The following is a 21158-nucleotide window of genomic DNA, read 5'->3' as shown; positions in this document are numbered from 1 at the left end:
TGTACAGATAACCTTTGTTGAGTGTTTACCAGGTGCTAGGCACATACTAGTGTTTTCCTTAATGTATTTAATCTTCATAATTATGAAATGGGTGCTATTATTATCCCCTTCTTATAGATGGGGCAACTGAAGTTCAGGGATAAAGTAATAAAATTGCCTGGGGTCACCCAAACACTGAAAAAAAAAAAAAGGAAGAAAGAAAGAGAAGCCACGCAGTTCAAACCCGTATTGTTCAAATGTCAACTGTATATCAATAATTCCTTAAATGTGAATCATCTAAATACACCAATAAAAGACACTATTGTCATAGTGGATAATGACAAGATACAACTATATGTTATCTGCAAGAAACCCACTTTAAACTTAAACACTCAGGTTAAGAGTAAAGGGATGGAAAAAGATATATCATGCTAAAAGTAATCAAAAGAAAGCTGGAGTAGCTAAATTAATTTCAGACAAAGCCAACTACAGAATGAGCAACATTATCAGGAATAAAAAGGGGTACCACATAAGGATAATGGGAACAATTCTCCAAGAAGACAACAATCGTAAACATGTAAGCATTACCAAGAGTGTCAAAATACATGAAAGAAGACTAATAAAAATGAAAAGAAAACTAGACAAATCCATTGTTAGAGGTGAGACTTCACCATCCCTGTGTCACAGTTATGGGTGGAGACTTCACCATCCCTTTGATAGAGCCAGTGGGCAAAAAAATCAAGGCTATAGATGACCTGAGCAGTATTATCAGTCACCTTGATCTAATGACATCTATAGATTACTCCATTCAACAGCAGAATATACATTCGTCTCAAGCTTCTGAGGAACATTCACCAAGGTAGACCACATTTTGACCATAAAACACGCCTCAACAAATTTAAGAACATGAAAATTATACAAATTATACAAAACTCCAACCACAGTTTAATTAAAGTAGAAATCAATAGGAAAGATGTCTAGAAAATTCACAAATATTTGGAAATATAAATATTAAACAGTGTAATTCTAAATAATCCATGGGCCAAAGAAGAAGTTTCAAGAGAAATTTAAAAACATTTCAAACTAAATGAAAATGAAATTATAATTTACTAAAATTTGTGGGGTGTAGCAAAGAAATGTTTGGAAGAAAATGTACACCATTAAATGCATATGTTGTAAAAGAAAATATCTAAAATGCAATACTTCAGCTTACCTTAGAAAATTAGAGAGGAGAAAATTAAGCCTACAACAAGCAAAAAAGTTAATATTTCATGAGAAATAAAGTTAACAGAAAAAAAAGAATAACAAATAAATACTATAAAAAAACTATATACCAATAGATTGGATAACTTAGATGAAATAAACCATTTTTTCATGGAAAACACAGACTACCAAAACACATACCAGGAGATATAGATAGCTTGAATAGCCTTAGAACTAGTAAAGAAATTGGATCAATAATTATTAACCTTTTAAAAAAGAAAGCAGGAGGCCCAGATGGTTTCATTGGTGAATTCTACCAAACATGGAAGAAAGAACACCAGTTCTCCACAATCTCCTTTAGAAGCAGAGGGAATACTGCCTAACTCATTCCATGAGGCATTGCCCTAATACTAAAACCAGATGGAGACATTACAAGAAAAGAAAGTGACAGACCACTTTCTCTTATGAACAAAGACAGACAAAAAATCCACAACAAAATATTAGAAAATCAAATCCAACAATGTATAAAAAGAATTACATCCCACGTCCATGTAGGATTTATTCTAATTATGCAAAGCTAATTTAACATTCAAAACTCTATCAACGTAATCTGTCACATCAACAGGCTGAAAAAATATCATATGATCATATCAATTAATATAGAAATATATTCTGCAGAACCCATAGTCAAAACAGAGCATAATGTGGAAAATACCTTACAAGTTTTAAAACCATAATTTAGTTTTAGGCCTCTTAATCAAAAGTGGATAGTGAATTTATTCTCAGCTATCACAAGAGCTTTACAACTGACTTTTGAAATTAACATAGTCTACATATCTAAATACATGCTAAAATGTTAATTTCTTCTATTTTTATTATTATAAAATTGTGTCTTCTCTGTTTTTAATATTTGGAGGTATACAACCTCTTTCAGGATCTAATAAAAGCTATGGACCAAAAAAGGTAAACACACAAAGAATGTGCTCATATTATTTCAGAGTTCTGATTTAATTTTACTTTTTTACAACAATTTAGATCAGTGGTCACATCTCTTATTATTGTATCCCATTTTGCTTTAGGACAAAAATCACAAGATCTTACTATCATGTTGATACTCTTATTTTTTAAGGAATCAGTCCTTCAAAAAATGTAAGAATTTTACATTTAATTTATGATTTTATACCACAGCTTGATCAAGGTTAAAATGCAAGAAAGGAACCTGAGAAGAAAACAACCCTGTAATAACTAAAAAGATTAGCTAAATTACATGTTCATCTAAAGGAGTAAATATTATAAAGTCCTGGTCTTAAATTCACGCATATATTCATTCATTCATTCATTCCGCTAATGCTATGACTAATACTAGACCACTTTGGGCTTGCTTTAGTTTAGGCACATGTACTTCTTCTGTACCTGAAAAGACTACTAATGTCTCCTCAAAATCTCATTATTTATGCTTATTTTGGGTATGTGAGTTAAGAATTGAAACTTATTTTTAAAGATGAAAGAAAATTGTTTTGATCAATTATCAGAGATTCTAACAAACTACCGAGATGTTGTTGAGGTGGATTCTCTGTGTTACCTTAATTAGTAGTAACTTAATTATTTCAGTGAAGATAAAGCAAGGGAGGCATATAACGTAGCCCAGGGAACTGTCTGCTGAGCTCGGATTTGAAGAAGATAAGCATACTTCACAAAGAGGGGAGATAAGAATGAATACCAAAGAATGACATGAATATGTGAAAACATTATCTGAAAAAATAAAAGTCCAGAATAAGTAGAGATTATTGGGAAAGGAAAAAACCTAGAAGCCAACCAAATAAGATTTTTAGCTACTTAGCAGAAAAATAAAAAGGAAGAATTAGGTCTCTTGTTCAAGATAATTTACGTAATTTTGACAGAAGACAGGGTGATAGGCCAATGACATCATTCCTATACTGTTCCTGTCTTTCTATTAAGAATAGTCTTACAGGCCGGGCGCGGTGGCTCATGCCTGTAATCCCAGCACTTTGGGAGGCCAAGGCTGGTGAATCACGAGGTCAGGAGATCGAGACCATCCTGGCTAACATGGTAAAACACTGTCTCTACTAAAAATACAAAAAAACTAACCGGGCGTGGTGGCAGGTGCCTGTAGTCCAAGCTGCTCAGGAAGCTGAGGCAGAGGAATGGCTTGAACCCAGGAGGCGGAGCTTGCAGTGAGCCGAGATTGCGCCACTGCACTCCAACCTGGGCAACTGATAGAGACTCCGTCTCAAAAAAAGAAAAAAAAAAAAAAGAATAGTCTTACAAAACTGGAAAGTGTAGTAGAGTAAACATGGCCATATGCAGAAATAACAAGAAATTACCTATTGCACTAAAATAATCTAGACCCTCCCGTTCAGATAAATCACATCCCAGGGTACTGTAATAACTTCTGGATGACCTACTAAATTATAGTTACCCCTTGGTGGTTCCAGAACTCCGTCCCCCAAAAATACCGAAATTCATGGATGCTCAAGTTCCTTATATAAAATGGCTTGGTATTTACAAATGTCCTACACACATTTTTTGAAATAAAAACACACATCCTCCCATATACTTTAAATCATCTCTACATTATTTATAATACCTAATACAATATAATGCTATGTAAATAGTTGTTATTCTGTATTTTTAGAGAATAATAACAAGAAAAAGTTTTCATACATGTTCAGTACAGATGCAACCATCCATTTATTTTTCTGAATATTTAGGTTGGTTGAATCCACTGATATAAAACCCATGGATAAGGAGGACAGGCTGTCGCATTAGTAATCTCCAGAAATCATGATGATCTGTACGGGCCTATCTGTAAAGATCTCTAATGCATGTCTTCAAGTGAAATAGGACTGAAGATGGATTGTGTGATCTCATGTATGTAAAAAAGTAATAATATACATATATATTAATCTATATTTATTTAAAAATAACTAGAAGGATTATATCAGTATTCACCACTGGTGTTATTCAAAATATAAAAATGAGTCTGGGCATAGTGGCTCACACCTGGAATTCCAGCACTTTTGGAGGCCAAGGCAGGCAGATTGCTTGAGCTCAAGAGTTCGAGACCAGCCTGGGAAATATGATGAAACCCTGTTTCTACAAAAAGTACAAAAACTAGCTGAGTGTGGTGGTGCACGCCTGTGGTCCCAGCTACTTGGGAGACTGAGGTGGGAAGATTGGTTCAGCCCGGGAGTTCAAGGCTGTAGGGAGCCGAGATCACACCATTGCACTTCAGCCTGGGTGACAGAGCAAGACCTTGTCTGAAAAAAAATTATATAGAATATATGTATATATATATTTATATAATATATAAATGAAAGGTAAATATATATATAAATGAAAGCAAAAACAATAAATAATGAGGCATCTATGTAACAGAAAAGCATGGAGAATGATAAAGTGGAGGTAAAAGGAAATGCTCAATTAGACAAATAGTAAAGTCCCTTTCCCTTTCAAGATTATGTATGCACACACATACCGCTATATATAAGCAGGATGCAGTGCAAAATTAAAATGTTTGCTCCATGTTTAAAAACGTGAAGAATTTTAATCCTGATACAGCATAGAATTAAACCAAGAGTGGGACCCTTCTATGCATGTAGCCCTGTGCAACTGTACAGGTTACATATCCATGACATGCATAGTATCCTAAATCCCTGCATATATACACATGCATATACACGCATACACATAGTTATATACATATGTATGCAAAGGTGTTCAGTATATATTACCTTCTTCTCTAAAGGTATAATCTTCGCATATATATACACAAATGTATACCTATATATATTTCTTGTGTGCAAAGATTGTATCTTTAGAGAAGAAGGTAATGTATACCATATATCTGGAAGTCCATTTTTGAATGCTAAGAGGCCCTGTGATCCAAATATTTTGTACACATTCCTTCCCCCACTAGCCTGGATGCATCATCCCTCCCTGTCTTCTTATTCAGAACATCTCTTCCCATTGTCTGTAACTCATATTTTCAGAGTCCTAGCTCCCCCTTGTAGTACTGTTTATATTTTAATAGCAAACATCAGAAGCAATGATAAAAAAAACTCTAAGTTAATTAATGGGGTGCAAATTATATGTGAGGAGTTTGTCATAAGATTGAAACCAAGACCTATGTATTTACCTCTTCTCTTCTACATTTTCCCAAGGTAACATTACTACTCATGAGAAATAAACATTTTCTAGGTACTTATTACGCTATAACTGCACTACATTCTCAGCCGGCAGAGTGTGAATAAATTCTAAGCCTTCTTCATAGCTTCTATATCACGCTGAGGGATGACAAATAAATTAATTAATGCCAAGCTCTGTATCGCTAGGGAATTTTGAAAGAAGACCCAATGCAAAGACTGTCCAGATGAAACATAAGCTTTTATAACAAATGAGTTCCAACTGCCCAGGTTGGAAGGTACCTAAATCTTAAAATGAAGCAAAGCATCATCTATTAAATAACTACTCTGTGTTAATCACTATACATGCATGTTTTCAGTTAATCTTCCTAATAATCTTGAATTAATTTCTATTAATATTTTTGTTTTATAGATGAAGAAACTCAGGAACAAAGCCGTTATATATTTTGTCAGTTTCACATAGACTAAATTTGGGATCCAACTTGTTTGACTTTAGAAAATGTAAATTTACTGACCAGATTATACTGTTTCCTGGGCCTTAAATGTTATCTAATACGTTTATCGTTTTAAGGAATCTCTTAACACCTAACCCAGTGGTTTCCCAAGCCTACCCTTGAATTTCTTCTACTGGGGAATGAACTCCTGTAAACTAACTAATTCTAAGTTCAGACAGACAGTATTTCTTTATACTGAGCCAATATCTATTTCCTTGTAACATCAATTTATTAGCTCTAGCTTTACCATTCATGAGAACATGTCTGATTTCTTTTCCATTTAATAGCTCTTCAGATATTTGATGAATAAATTGAGCTAACTCTCATTTCCTGTGACCCTTCTCTTCTATAAGTAATATTTCAGGTACAACTCATGGGGAATCGTTTTGAATTTCCTTACTCAAGGATTATTCCCTTTCAAATGTAGTCTAGTTTGTCAATGTTTCCCAGATCCTCAGAACTGAATGTTACACACCAGAATTGTTCCAGCCAGCTCTGGGAGCAAGACAATCACTTCCCTCATTCAAGCCATTACAAGTCTATTACCACATTCAAAAGGGCCATTAGCTTTCTCAGCAGCCACATCATATTGCTGGGTTTTATTGAAATAAAAATCCATGAACCTTTGTTATTCAGGTGCCAATAAGCCATGCTCCTGTCAGTTGACAGGAATGCAGCTGTGTGTGTGTTTGTATGTGTCTGTGTGTGTCAGAGAAAGAGAGAGATCCAAGGGTTATGATCTAAATTTACCCATATAAGTTTCACGCTGTTAGATTTGGCCCTTCTTTTCAGATGTTAGAGTTTTTGGTTTTGGCTTTTGTGGATCTTAATTCCATCATACATGGATTTCTCTCTACTCCCAAAGTAATACTCACATGCAAATTTGATGAGCATTCCTTTATATCTTTATCTAAGTCTCCGACAAATAATGATAAACTAGACAAGACAGAGCCCTTTGGCTTGCCTCTAGAGATCATCTTCTAGGTTGACACAAGCACTTTAACATTAGTTTTTGGACAAACAACTAATAATTTATAAAAATACAAGAGTATGTAGCCTATAGTTCTTCATTCCCTCTAATGGTATTCATGAAAGACAAGAAGGAGACAGAAGAGAAAATGGTGGTTTATTCCTAAAAAGTGCTCTCTTGACAGCACAGCTGATTTACAGGAGAGTCAAGTAGCCCTCCCACAGCTGCCTAGGAAAGTAGGTTTTCCCTCTTTGAAGTTGAATTGAAAACAAACTTGGGCAATCAGCTCAGATTTTCTTTGTTCTTCATTAGTTTTGGAAAGAAAACAATAAAATTCTTCAGCAAACCACCACCTATCTCTCCCCTACACATACAAAATCTGTGTTAGGAACCAAAGTCATGAGTAAGGTTTATTTTCAAGATCATCCAAATTTATTTTTTATTTCATCCCATTTACCAGTGTGTTATGAGCAATAAGCCACTGAACTAGTCAGGGAGCTAAAACGAGGAAGCAAGTTCTTGGCTTACAAAACTGCTCATCAAGCAGTGACCTAGGACTCTAGGCAAGTGTCACAGAATTTTGAAGAAGATGAATTAAAAGTGTTACTTACCTGTGGTTGTTTCCTGGTTGGCTAATGCCTCAACACTTCCTGAAGGAAGGAAAAAGAAGTCTCCCAGTCCACAGAAAGCCAATGATAGGAGATTCAATATTCTCTATCCTTCCCTGTGTAGTTTGGGAAGAAAAAAATGCTGTCTGGAGCAATTCAGAAAGAGCCACCATACAATAAAATACAAATTATTTGTCATAAACTTAAAAAATTTTCCTTACACTTTATTCTTGTCGTGGTATATCATATGAACTCGTGTTTAAAAGACTTTTATTCTAGCCCATGTTTCCTCCCTAGAACTTACCTTTGCCACACCATCCCAGTAATCAGAGATTTGGTTTGTTTCTATTTTGTGTGCGTGTGCGTGTGTGTGTGTGTGTGTATGCACATTGGTGCATGCTCTCACTGCTTCCTTTCCGTAGCCCTGTCTACTTCCCTCACTCTAGTTGATTTGATGCTTCTTTTGCTGTAATTGTTGGCCAGCTCTGCACCTTGACTCTCCTGAGAAGAAGAGCAGGTGAACCCTTCTCTGTGCTCCCAGGATGACTGGTGACACCTGCATCACCACCAGCAGCAACAGATAATCCTGGGCACATAGGTGGGGAGGAGAGGAGGAAGGGGTCTGTTATTCTTCACACCTCCTCAATCTATTTCTATTTTTTCGTCCCCTGCTTTTTTTTTCTACTCCACTTCTCTTCAATTTTTCAGTCTTGCTCTTTTTTCTCTTTTAAGTCTTTAATTCCCTTTTTGCTGTTTCATAAAAACTGGCTTCTCCTGCCTCTTTTTGTTTTTCATTTCTTTGTTTGTTTTTTGAAACGAAGTCTCGCTCTTGTCCTCTAGGCTGGAGTGCAATGGTGCGATCTCAGCTCACTGCAACCTCCACCTCCTGGGTTCAAGCGATTCTCTTGCCTCAGCCTCCTGAGTAGCTGGGATTACAGGCACCTGAACTACGCCCGGCTAATTTTTGTATTTTTAGTAGAGATGGAGGGGGTTTCACCACATTGGCCAGGCTGGTCTTGAACTCCTGACCTCAGGTGATCCGCCCACCTCGAACTCCCAAAGTGCTGGGATTACAGGCATGAGCCACCGCGCCTGGCCTGTTTGTTTTGAGACAGGGTCTCACTCTATCGCCTATGCTGGAGTGCGGTGGCACAATCATAGCTCATTGAAGCCTCGACTTCCCTGGGCTCAGGTGATTCTCCCACCTCACCCTCCCAAGTAGCAGGGACTACGGGCGTGTGCCACCATGCCTGGTTAATTTTTTTGTTTTGTTTTTTGTAGACACTGAGTTTCACTACGTTGCCCAGTCTAGTCTCAAACTTCTGGGCTCAAGCGATCGCCCACCTCAGCCTCCCAAAGTTCTTATCTGCTGTCTCACCATCCTATCTATGTTTTCAGACAACTTTCTTCTCCAATCTGTATCATCTCGTTTCTTCTGTGTAGTCTGCTGGCTCTCACATTTGTCCTTTCCTGTTCATTCACCAAATTTTGTATGTTCGCTCATCTTCAGTCCCTGGCTTTTTGGTTCACAGATGTCGTTTTTCTTCTATTCTTATTAGTAAGTCTATTCTTGGATGAAAGTTTAGGAATTCATATTCAGTACACTGGAAACTTTGACAAAGCCATAAAAGATACCATACCATCTAGGGCTGCCGGATTTAGTAAAACAAAACAAAACAAAAGAGTCACACACACACTCACACGTGCAATTTAAATGTTAATTTCTGACTTTTAAAAACGAATGATTTTTTTAGTATAAGCAAGCCCCATCAGTACTTTTATAGTAAAACTTTGTCATTTATCTGAAATTCAAATTTACTAGGTTTTCTATATTTTATGTGGCAACCCTACCACTACTACATTTGGTCACATTCTCTGTTAATAAACAAATACTTACCAAATCCACACCCTACACATGAATAGCATAGTAGGCAATGTGAAAGACATCACATGTTTATAAAATCAATGCCTGCCCTCAAAGAATTCATAATGTAGAGGGTTAAGAGTTTTTGAAAAAGTAATAAAGAATCAGAAAACAGTGCAAAATAGCATATAATTAAATGTTTGACTGGTTCTAATTATAAGTCTAATATAAGTTCAGGTATTAATCTGGGTGGAAGAGCTCAGAAATTGCTTCCAGAGTAGAAGATGTGCCCTGGGTTGAAGGGGCAAAGTCCACGCTCCAAAGTGGGAAAAGAATTGTTCCCAGGTATTCTCCCATGCTTTCTTGCCTCTGACTTTTGATGCTATACCTTTCTCTAGAAACAATCTTACCTGGACTTTAATGACACATACTTCTTGGGGGAGATCTCCCCTCTTTAAACACTCTATCTCACTCTCAATTTCCATGTTGATCGTACTCTACATTGATGTTCTGGCTAATTTTGGACATATCTCCTTGGGAATTATCTGCTTTTTGACAGAAAATGCTATGTCTGTACAGAGTGAAACTCCACAAACTTTGATGAAATTGAATGAGCTCATGAGTCCCAGACTGTTTCTGAATCTTCAATGATTGTTTTTTCGTCTATTGATACACACACCTATCAGCATATGCACACACACACACACACACACACCCCAACATGACCACAACTATGACTTTCACCATTAGGCTTCTTATAGGCAGAGTTGGACATTTTTCTTCTGTGCATTCATAGCTTCCAATATCTGTGATATATGCAGATGTGCCATTACACTGCAATTATTTGGACACACATTAATTCCTTCCACTGGCCTGGGAACTTGTTGCCCTTTGTAGTCACTGTGTTTTCTCAGTTAAGTGTTGAAAAACAGAGTGGAAAAAATCTCTCTAGGAGAAAAAAAAAGGATCTTTTTTTAAATTTCCACTGTTTGTTGTTATATTAATTAAAGTAAATCATACACTATAAATAATAACCATTATAATATGTATTGAATATCCTATTTATAGTAAAATAAATTATAGATGACATATAGATGACATGAAACGTGCATGTCATCTATGCATTCTTTTTGGATGCATATAATTTAACTTCCCAGTTATTATAAAACCTTCATTTGAGATGTCACCTCAGTATAATTTATTTTAATGTATATAGTACATAAATATGTTACTCAGTTTTAAATTAGCTATATTTTTATGGTAATATTCAAGAAAACAATACTTATTTATAGGGTTTGGATCTGTTTGGAATTGTTGTTTTGTAAATATTCGTTCTTGTCTATAACAAAATTTTTTTCATGATGCTGAAAGTCCTTTCTACAAGCCTTTGTTAGCTGTATTTGGAAGATCTCCAGGCAGCACAAATTACTAAGAAACAACACAGGACTTCAAAAGCATGTTTATTTTCACTATAATATGGAATTCACTGTCACACATAGGTATTTTGAGGCCTTTACTCTCACTCAGACAATAGGGGGTGTGCCTGTAAAAAGTTGTAGTAATTTACCATAATTTTCTTCTTTTGTCTCTAAAGACTTTTTAATAGTATGCCTTCTGGGGTGGAAAGCAAGAAGAAAAACCTAGTCAGGTACAATTAACTCCTTATGCAATGCAGTGATGCTCCACCAGGGCTGCAGATTAAAGTTGATGCAGAATTTTTAAAAAATTTCCGTGCTGCAACCCACCCCAGACCTACTGAATTCACATTCCTACAGGGGGCCCTCTAGGCGTCACTAATTTCAAAAGTTGTATGGTGAGTCTGGTACTCACCCATATGAAACCACTACTGCAGCTTTTACTCAAGGGAAATAATCTTTAGGAACTACAAGTATATTTTATTTGAGAAAATAATTAGAATTATGAAAAATATGGTTGATGCAACATACGTGCTTTTCACAAATTATATCTCTACTTTTCAACAGAACTAATTATTCTGCATTTTGATTAGGCTTCTTCTTATTCATGGAAATAACTAAACAACTGACCCAATAGCACAGTCAATTATAATTATGAAATTTCATCAATTTGGCTACTGGTTATTTCTAACCAATTATTTTGATTATCTTTTAACAACTAAATAGCATTGGCTATTCTGCAATTCAAACTATTTTTCAGTAGGTTTAAAGAAAAAAATTCTTGTCTTATCGACTTGGAATTTATTAAAAGAAAAATCATTACCATGATAAACAGTGACAATTATATATTTATATGTAATAAATCAACTCTGCAATGTGTTATTGATCTTCACATATCCCAATCTTTGTACTACTAATCAACCGTGTTATATCACATTTCATTTATGTATTTATGATATTTATTATAAACTTCTATAAATCTATTTAATTCTCCCAATATTTCCTAAATATATCTTAAGAAAATAAAAAGAGATAATTTTCTTCCTTGCTGAACGAAACAGACAACAATCCAGTTATCAACCCTAATACATGGAAATCAATCACATAAAAAATTGCATAGTATTTTTTGGAACGGTCACGGAAAGCATTACTTCATACAAATTCTTCTCTCACAACTAAAATTTATTCATCTTTACAACCATGGATTAGGCAAATTTTAGGATCGACAAGAACGACAAATTCTTCTGATCTTTGTGTCACAAATGTTTTCAAAACAACTTTTATGGATGACTTTGGCATCCATTGTATTATATAGTATTTAACTGACCTCGTTTCGAAATAAACAAGGTCACTGTGAATTTAAATCTTGTCTGGATAATTCCATGGTGTTTTAGGATGGAAGAACATTACCCCCTCTAGTGGATAAAGGCAAAACACATGTCCTTGATGGGTTGAAAAGACAGACTGGGTTTCCTTAAACCATCATCCCCTCTTAAGAGGTTGATGGATTAATTTCCTAACATCATACTTCATTCCAAGCATGTTGTTCAGAAAAAGGTGCAATGTCACACATATTTCTTGTATTAAGGTAAGAATGGTACTTGAAATCGAACACAATGCAATAAGGGAAATGTAATTTGTGCCAGGAGTTCTGTCTCATATTGAAAAGAATGGACTTACAGGACCTCAACCTAAAATGGTTACTTCTAGTGATCAAAGCACCATGCAAGCATGTTCTTTCTAATCAAGAAAAAGAAAACATACAGAGAAATCAAATTCACATTTCCTCAACTAAGAATGTTTAATTATTAGGTAAACTTGAAATATAGTTTTAAAAAGTCAGTTGAATGAGCTAGCCTTTGGACCACAGCATCTTTGTTTATTTAGGAAGTTGTTTAGAGTCCATTATTTATACTTTTCTGTAAATGAAACACATTTGTTTTTAGTTAATAACATAATATATGATATATATGTATATATGTATCTACACACACACACACACACACATTTGGGAACTGGTTTATTTTCTGGAATTTATCTATCAGCAAATGGTCCATTAAGTTCTGCTCAAATATGAAGATTTAAAGTCATTCAACCCACTGTGATGACTGGCTTTAACTTCAGATAAGTAGAATAAACATATCCCTGCTCAAGTATAAACTAGTTTTGCTTTCTCTGTTGTAAATCATCAAAGCCACGTTCTCAAAGCCAGTGTCTGATGAGCGTCTGTCACTATTGCGTCTATTGTGTTTATCAGTAGTGAAGTGATGGCATCCTCAGTTACCTCATCACTAACAGACATTGTAAAAACATGCTGTAAATGGTTTTGAATTACCCTTGATATTTTTCCCTTCATTAGGCCAACTTCGGTTGACCTACTTAAATACACTTAAAAACATTTGCAAAGAGGACAAATCTGTATTTGTACCTACTTATACTACTCTGAGGCAGCCCACATAAGTGAGGCTTATCTCATGTTCTTGGTATCCCTCTTTATTTTCAGGTACATGGCTATTATCCAATAGGCAAAAAGTTTGGGGAGAAAGATTTTAAGCTCCTTTCATGGAAAAGTAAAATCATCAGCCAATCACATAAGCTGTATATCAAAATAAATCTGGAAATATTTACAAAGCAATTAATACCTTTATCAACTACCGCAAGAGAACATGTTATAATTCACAAAATCATTTACACCTTAGAAGAACTTAAAATGTAGTTGGAGAAAATACTAAGATTGCATAAACTAGAAGATTTAGTAGTAGGAACAGACAAATATATACATTTCTATTGTTGTCAAATAGCAAAGTATTTACAAACGAATTATTGCCTCAGTTTTTTTATCTGTAAAATGAAAATACGATCTACTTATGTCACAGAATTTTTGGAAAGTTTTAATAAGACATGTTATTAAAACCAGGAAAGTGTTTGGCATACAACATGAAGTCAATAAATACTGATTTACTTGATCCTCACAAAAACCCTATGTGGTTGAGAGGTTAGATATGATAAAACTTTATTTTACAGTAGAAAATCAGACTCAGAGAAGTTTTAAGATTGGCCAGAAGCTACATAAAGCTCAAATTTGTAGCTATGTATGCGTTTGTAAAACCATTATGAGCCATATAGGGAAGGAGAAAAATGAAGAGTGATTTAGAAGTGCTGAGTAAACAATTTTGACTGAAACAGAAGGCTTAAAATGAGTGGCTATACATAAAAAGATGGCAAAATAGATGTGGACAATTTTTATTTATTTATTTTTATTTGTTATACTTTAAGTTCTGGGATACATATGCAGAACATGTAGGTTTGTTGCATAGGTATACACGTGCCATGGTGGTTTGCTGCACCCATCAACCCATCATCTACATTAGGTCTTTCTCCTAATGTTATCCCTCCCCTAGCCACCACCCCCCGACAGGCCCCAGTGTGTGATGTTCCCCTCCTGTGTCCATGTGTTCTCACTGTTCAACCCCCACCTATGGGTGAGAACATGCTGTGTTTGGATTACTGTTCTTGTGTTAGTTTGCTGAGAATGAGAGTTTCCAGCTTCATCCATGTCCCAGCAAAGGACATGAACTCATCCTTTTTTCATGGCTGCTTAGTATTCCATGGTGTATATGTGCCACATTTTCTTTATCGAGTCTATCATTGATGGGCATTTGGGTTGGTTCCAAGTCTTTGCTATTGTGAACAGTGCTGCAATAAACATACATGGGTACCATGCTAAGGAGTTAGGATTTTATCTGAAGCTCAGCAGGGTCAAAGGCCTGTGGCAGCACAAATTGTAATTGAGGTACAAGAAGGGTCTGAAGCTAAATTTTAGAAGTCTTTACATTGCACCAAAGGCATGAACAACATGGTCAAAATGATATTATAGTGGCAGTTTTCAGAATGGTTAGGAAGGCAAAAAACACTGGCAGCAGGGAAATAAGTTGGTAATATATTAACTTAGAATGAGATGGCACACAGGGAAGAACAACAGGATTGTAAAAGGAAACTGAAAACAAAAAAGCATGGTCAATAATGCAATATGGGATGTGAGAATGAGATTGGAATGTATAGGAAGGTGATTTTGAGGTTTCAGGTCTTGTGTTTGTAACCACTTAACAAAATTAGAGGAGTTCGTTTGATCAAGAAGATGAAATGCTCAACTTTAGACTTGCTGAACACATACATCTTAATATGTTGAGCATTTTCTCCGTGAAACTAACTGGATTCTGCCACTAAAGCATTTAGTGCATAACATTTTTTAAATGCTAATGAAAATTTGTTCTCAACCAATGAAATGCCTCTAGGGAATCCTGTATTTCCGAAATGGACTTCCCTTTTTCAAGGCAGCTTTTGCATACTTCACCAGTTGTGGTTGGGGTTGGACACCTGTGGGGACCACCATTGCCAGTTTTAGGCAAAGCTGTGAAGTAGCAGAGTCGGATTTGGCAAATGTCTTTTCCCTTTCCTGTGCCTCTTTCCCTGCTTTGGGTACTACTACCAGCTTGGTATTCTGCTGCTAACTGCAGGTGGCCACTCAAGGACACTCCTCAAGATTTTCACCACATAGAAGCATGCATGGCACATAGATGGTGGTCTATAAATTTCAGTGGTAGGCATAAAAGAGGTGAGTGAATGAATGAAAAAATTAATGAATGAATAAAACATCTGACAATTCATATGCTCGAAGATGTTGAGTATTTAATTTGGGCATCCCTCTCTAAATTATTTGTGTTAAAAACATTCATCTGAAGATGTACACTAATAGAAGGAATTATTACTGTCAGATTTCATGTGACAATGAAGACTGAATTTAGAGAGCAAGGGCCTCTATTCCAACTTTAAAGCACATGATAAAGACAATCATCTCCACCCAAGAGTTGACTCCTTTTGACAGAGGTCGTCATTTTGGTTGGTGCCACCCATTATTTAGCCATTGTTGGGGAAATGAAACTTTATTACATAAAAATAAAATTGTGTCTAATGGGTAGCAGCAGCTACCTAAAATCTGGCCTAAAATATGGTTCCACTGTCAATAACTCTCTTTACCATGTGCAATCTGAGTAGCCACGGTCTGATGTAAACATCAGTTTTCACTGTGGCTTCCTAGTTTGCTGGGAGATTCCACTCACCAGGGTTGCCAAATAGCATAGCCCAGGACCGTCAATATGACGATTTAATTTGGGCTTCTGTTGCTTCAGTTAGTCATTGACAAGAGAGCCTCGACTAAAAGTGGAACCAAGTCTCAAGTGCTGTTAGTAGCACTGCACAGAAATAAATTATATAATGTTCATGGTGGCTGATTTTTATTGCTTTGAAGCAAACATGTTAATAATGTTTCTTTTAATCAGTGATGAATAGATGCATAATAAATATTTGGAAACAGTTCTAATGGAGAGCCAGGTATTTCCATTTCTCTGACTCCCTCTAATTTTTGATTTGTGGCTGGAATTCTTGAGAGTGACTTAGTTTCCAGTCCTACTTGAATAATGGCTTTTTTTTTTTTCAGAGTTTGGGTGCTTCTGCTTGTGGCTGTGCATGTGGCTAAGAACAGGAAACACTGTTGAGGGGACGGAAAGAGCATTAATCAAGTGTTCTGAATCACCAAAGAATTTGGATGAAATGTTGCTGCTAGTTATGCCAGATTTTAATGGCATTCCCTGGATGACTATGTAGTTGTTATTACTCATATCCTTGGTTAAAATGATGAGTTTGTGTATATAAAAAATACTATACATGTAATCTTAGTATCCAAACATGTATAAGTGTGGATTTTGAGTGCAAAAATAAGAATGGTAAAGTATGCATTATGTGAGTCTCATAACTCACAAAGTGCCAATGCATCAGACTCCAAGATGTGACTGCTAAGTTAAAGAACATGTTTAGACAATAAGTACAACATTTTATTTATTCATTAATTTATTTGTATTTTAAATATGTTTAATAGAACAGGGTATTTTTGTAAGCATCTTCAAGTACAACAAACCATTAATAAATAAAATCACAATCATAAATATTAAAACACACATTCTCAATAGGTTTTGATATCCTTTAAAAATGTACAGTTTTGGCCAGGTGCGGTGGCTCACGCCTGTAATCCCAGTACTTTGGGAGGTCAAGGTGGGCGGATCATGAGGTCAGGAGATTGAGAACATCCTGGCTAACACGGTGAAACCCTGTCTCTACTAAAAATACAAAAAAAAAAAAAAAAAAGTAGCCGTGTGTGGTGGCGGGCGCCTGTAGTCCCAGCTACTTGGGGAGGCTGAGGCAGGAGAATGGCATGAACCTGAGAGGCGGAACTTGCAGTGAGCTGAGATCGCGCCACTGCGCTCCAGCCTGGGCAACAAAGCGAGACTCCGTCTCAAAAAAAAAAAAAAAAAGTACAGTTTTATTTAATTGGTGCCTATTTTTGATATCTGAAGCCTTATTCCCCTGTGACAAATCTTGGAGAAGGAGTGACTGAAGTTCCTATTACTTGCCAAGAATAGCAAGTTTAATGGATTTCAGAAAATAAATAAATAAAATAATAGAACTTGAAGTTTGTATGTCATTCAACTTGTTTTACAAGGAAATTTAGGCCTCAAGTTTGTGTACTCCAGTAGATATATATATATAGAGAGAGAGAGAGAGAAAGAGAGACTCCAAAACCATAGATGGATTTATGTATTTAAAAATAATTTTAAAATTTTGTTTATGAGTATTAATTCCTTTAAAATTACAAAGCAACCTAGCTCTTCACGGAATCAAATACTCAATAGAACATATTTAATATCATTTCACATGGGACTCACCTATTAAAAACTTCAGTGTTTAAGTGTGGTTTATAACGACAACTCTTGGAGGTTCTCAGTGTTAGCGCCCCAAGGTTCACATCTCGTTTTGTTTTATTTATTTTATTATTATTATTTTTTTTTTTTTTTGAGACGGAGTCTTGCTCTGTAGTCCAGGCTGGAGTGCGGTGGCGCGATCTCGGCTCACTGCAAGCTCCGCCTCCCGGGTTCACACCATTCTCCTGCCTCAGCCTCCCGAGTAGCTGGGACTACAGACACCCGCCACCGCGCACGGCTAATTTTTTTGTGTGTATTTTTAGTAGAGACGGGGTTTCACCGTGGTCTCGATCTCCTGATCTCATGATTCACCCGCCTCCGCCTCCCAAAGGGCTGGGATTACAGGCGTGAGCCACCGCGCCCGGCCTGTTGTTTTATTACAGAAACAGAAATAGAGATCCTTTATTTATGTTGAAATCTCCTAATCAGGACCCCTTGCCGCAATAAACAATGAGGTGCATAAGAATGAAAAAGTCTATGTGAAGAGAAAAATATAATTATCTACATTGCAAGTTTATTTTTAAAAGAGACTGAAATATAAAATGGCAAATAATAAAAATAAATATAACAAATAATAAAAATGCTTTTCAGTTTTATGTCTGGTTAAGTGTGAGATATATATATGTATGTATATATATGTGTATATATATATGTATGTATATATATATGTATGTATATATATATGTGTATATATATACATATATGAAGTAAAAATAGGTGTGAAGAAATGAAAACACAAGCAAAGTTAGAGATCCCCTAATGTAGGGGAGGACCTAGAAAAAAGACGGAAAGGGTGACCAACCTGCATTAACAGACTTTCAGGGAATAATATTCTAATTATATTGTTTTAGGATGTTGCTGTTGAGATTTTAAAATCACATTGCAAATGTATAACCTTGAACATAAACAGGTAGCTACATCTAAGTATTTTTCCACCCAGATTAACTAGTTCTGAGAGAACTGGAGGCTAGGACTTGCTCACAGAACTGAAGTTCCTTATTCCTCTTACTGGAAAAACAAACAATAAAAGATGGTCCAATCTTTGGCCTAGAAGTTGGAATCAAGCTCATGCAAACCTGAAAATGTTGCTTTCTCTCAGCATTAGGTAGCCTAAGGCAAAGGGAGAGAAAGTTCACCTTACATGTGCCTTATCCTTAAGTACTACCTCCCCTGCAGCAGGATGACTTTGCGTTGAATATCTAGGTGCATCGTTGTGTTGTTAATTTCTCCGTTTTCTCCTCTGTGGCCGCTGTACTTTGGTATAGGCTGTCAGAAAGAAAAACACACGGCATGGGCTTAACATCTGGCTGAAGCCTAACTAAGCAGCACTGCCAGACATCAGAATATATCATTACTGTGATAGTTATGTTTAAATGTGTGGTGGTGCCATGGAAGTTAAGCTCAAAGTTAGCTATGAAAATACTGTGTAGAAAAGGTTGAAATATTGACATTTCTAAAAAAAAAAAAATTCTAGTAGAACTGTACCTTCAGTAGTCTTCAGAATTATGTTAATTAGCTTTACCTACTTCCTAATTTGCTAGCTGCCTATTTCTTATTTTATTATACCAGATATTTTTAAACTAGGCTCTATTTAAAGCATCAAGATAGGCAAAGAGTGGAAAATCATTACCGGAACGCTTGGTTGTGGAAAAAAAAAAAAAAGATTTGCATCTTCTATTTTTCTTATTTCTTCCTTCAAGGCATAGTGTTAACAACTTTTCAGAAATTCTAATAATGTTCCTGGCCAATTCAGGGTTGATAGGGTATGGTAACTATTTCATGGATCATAGAATAAGGAAATCTCATGTTTTCCCATGGGACTTCATGCCCATTTTAAAAACAAAGTAGAAAAAGTGCCTTTTAAATGGATATGGTATTGAAAGAAACCAATTTCCACCTCTAAAAGTTATAAATGAAAAAATATCATCACTAAGCCATGGTCAAACATTTTGGATGTGGCTCCTCTGTCAACTCTTGATCCAAACGGCAGTCTGGTATTTTTCTACCCTTCTGCTCAACAGTTTCAGTGAAGGCAGATGTTTTCATAATGTACCTAAAGAAACTAATTTATTACACTCCATGCTTTAATTTTTAAAATGTCGGCTAGGCATGGTGGCCCACACCAGTAATCCCAGCACTTTGGAAGGCTGAGATGGGAGGATCACTTGAGCACAGGAATTTGAGACCAGCCTGGGCAACATAGCGAGACCCTGTGTCCTCAAAAAAGAAAAAAAAATAGCTGGATGTGGTGGTGTATGCCTGTAGTCCCAGCTACTTAGGAGGATGAGGTGGGAGGATCACTTGATTCCAGGAGGTTGGGGCCACGGTGAGCCATGTCCATGCCATTGCACTCCAGTCTGGGTGACAGTGATGTTCGTATCCAGTCTGGATACATTATGAAAACATCTATCCTCACTGAAACTGTTGAGTAGAAGGGTAGAAAACATTAGACTGCCATTTGGAACAGGAATTGGCAAAGCAGCCATATCCAGAATGACTGACCATGGTTTATTGTCTCAAAAAAAGAGTAAAAAAAAAAAGTCTTAGCATTAATTCTTCAACCATTGATATGGTCTAGATTCATAACCACTTGTTATCATATGTAACAGGTTATATTATTCTCCCTAACTATGGTTCTCATGTATTATAAATTCATGCTCCCCCACCCCCAAAGTTCATGTCCTTTGCCTTGTAACTTCCCATGCCTCACTAGGTGGAATATACCACCCTGTCATATTGTTATGTTGCTTAAGTGATTTGATTTGACCAATAGAATGTGAATAAGTGTACGGCACTTCTGAGCAGAAGCTGTAAATGCATTTGGATGGTTCAGTTTGGGCTCATATGTTCATGTCTCTGTCATGAGAACAGCACTCCAGATAAGGGCCTGGGCCCCTTAGCCTTGGATGTGAAGATAAGTAGAGCAAAACTGAACAGACCTAAACAAAGTTCACTAGAGCCATTATTACCTGACACACCCATGAGCCAAAAATAAATGTCTGATGCTGAAAGCCACTGAGACTTAGGGGATGTATGTTACCCCAGCAAAAATGATTAATCAACCATAACCACTGAAAGAAAATAAAAAAGAATTTGTGACTCAAGTTTGTTTGTAGAAAGAATGGAGAAATGTGGCATTGCAAATTGGAGTAGAGATGAGAAGAAAATAAAGCTAGACAAAGCTTTGATATACGTTTCAATGGCATATTCTGCTACTCACACTTGGAACACTGGACACTATGTTAATTTTCTACTGCTATTTAAAAATTACCCCCAAACTTAGCAGTTTAAAATAATCAATATTTATTACATCACGGTTTCTGTGGATTAGGAATCCAGGTGTGGCTTAGCTGCGTGTCTTTGGCTCAAGGTCTCTCAGGAGGTTGCAGTCCAGCTGTCACCCGGGGCTGTGGTCTCATCAGACTGGGGTTGAAGGGAGAGGATCTATTTTCAAACTCATTCACATGGTTGTTGCAGGCATTGGTCTTTTGCCACATGAACTTCTCCATAGGACTACCTTACAAGATGGCAGCTGTTCCCCGTCAGGGTTTGTGATCCATGAGAGAGCAACACAGAACACTCAAGATGGACGCTGCAGTCTTATAATCTAATCTTAAAAGTGATAACCCATTCATTCTCTCCTA

Source organism: Symphalangus syndactylus, chromosome 5, assembly GCF_028878055.3.
Source record: "Symphalangus syndactylus isolate Jambi chromosome 5, NHGRI_mSymSyn1-v2.1_pri, whole genome shotgun sequence".
Classification (NCBI taxonomy): domain Eukaryota; kingdom Metazoa; phylum Chordata; class Mammalia; order Primates; family Hylobatidae; genus Symphalangus; species Symphalangus syndactylus.
This window is presented reverse-complemented; position numbering follows the sequence as displayed.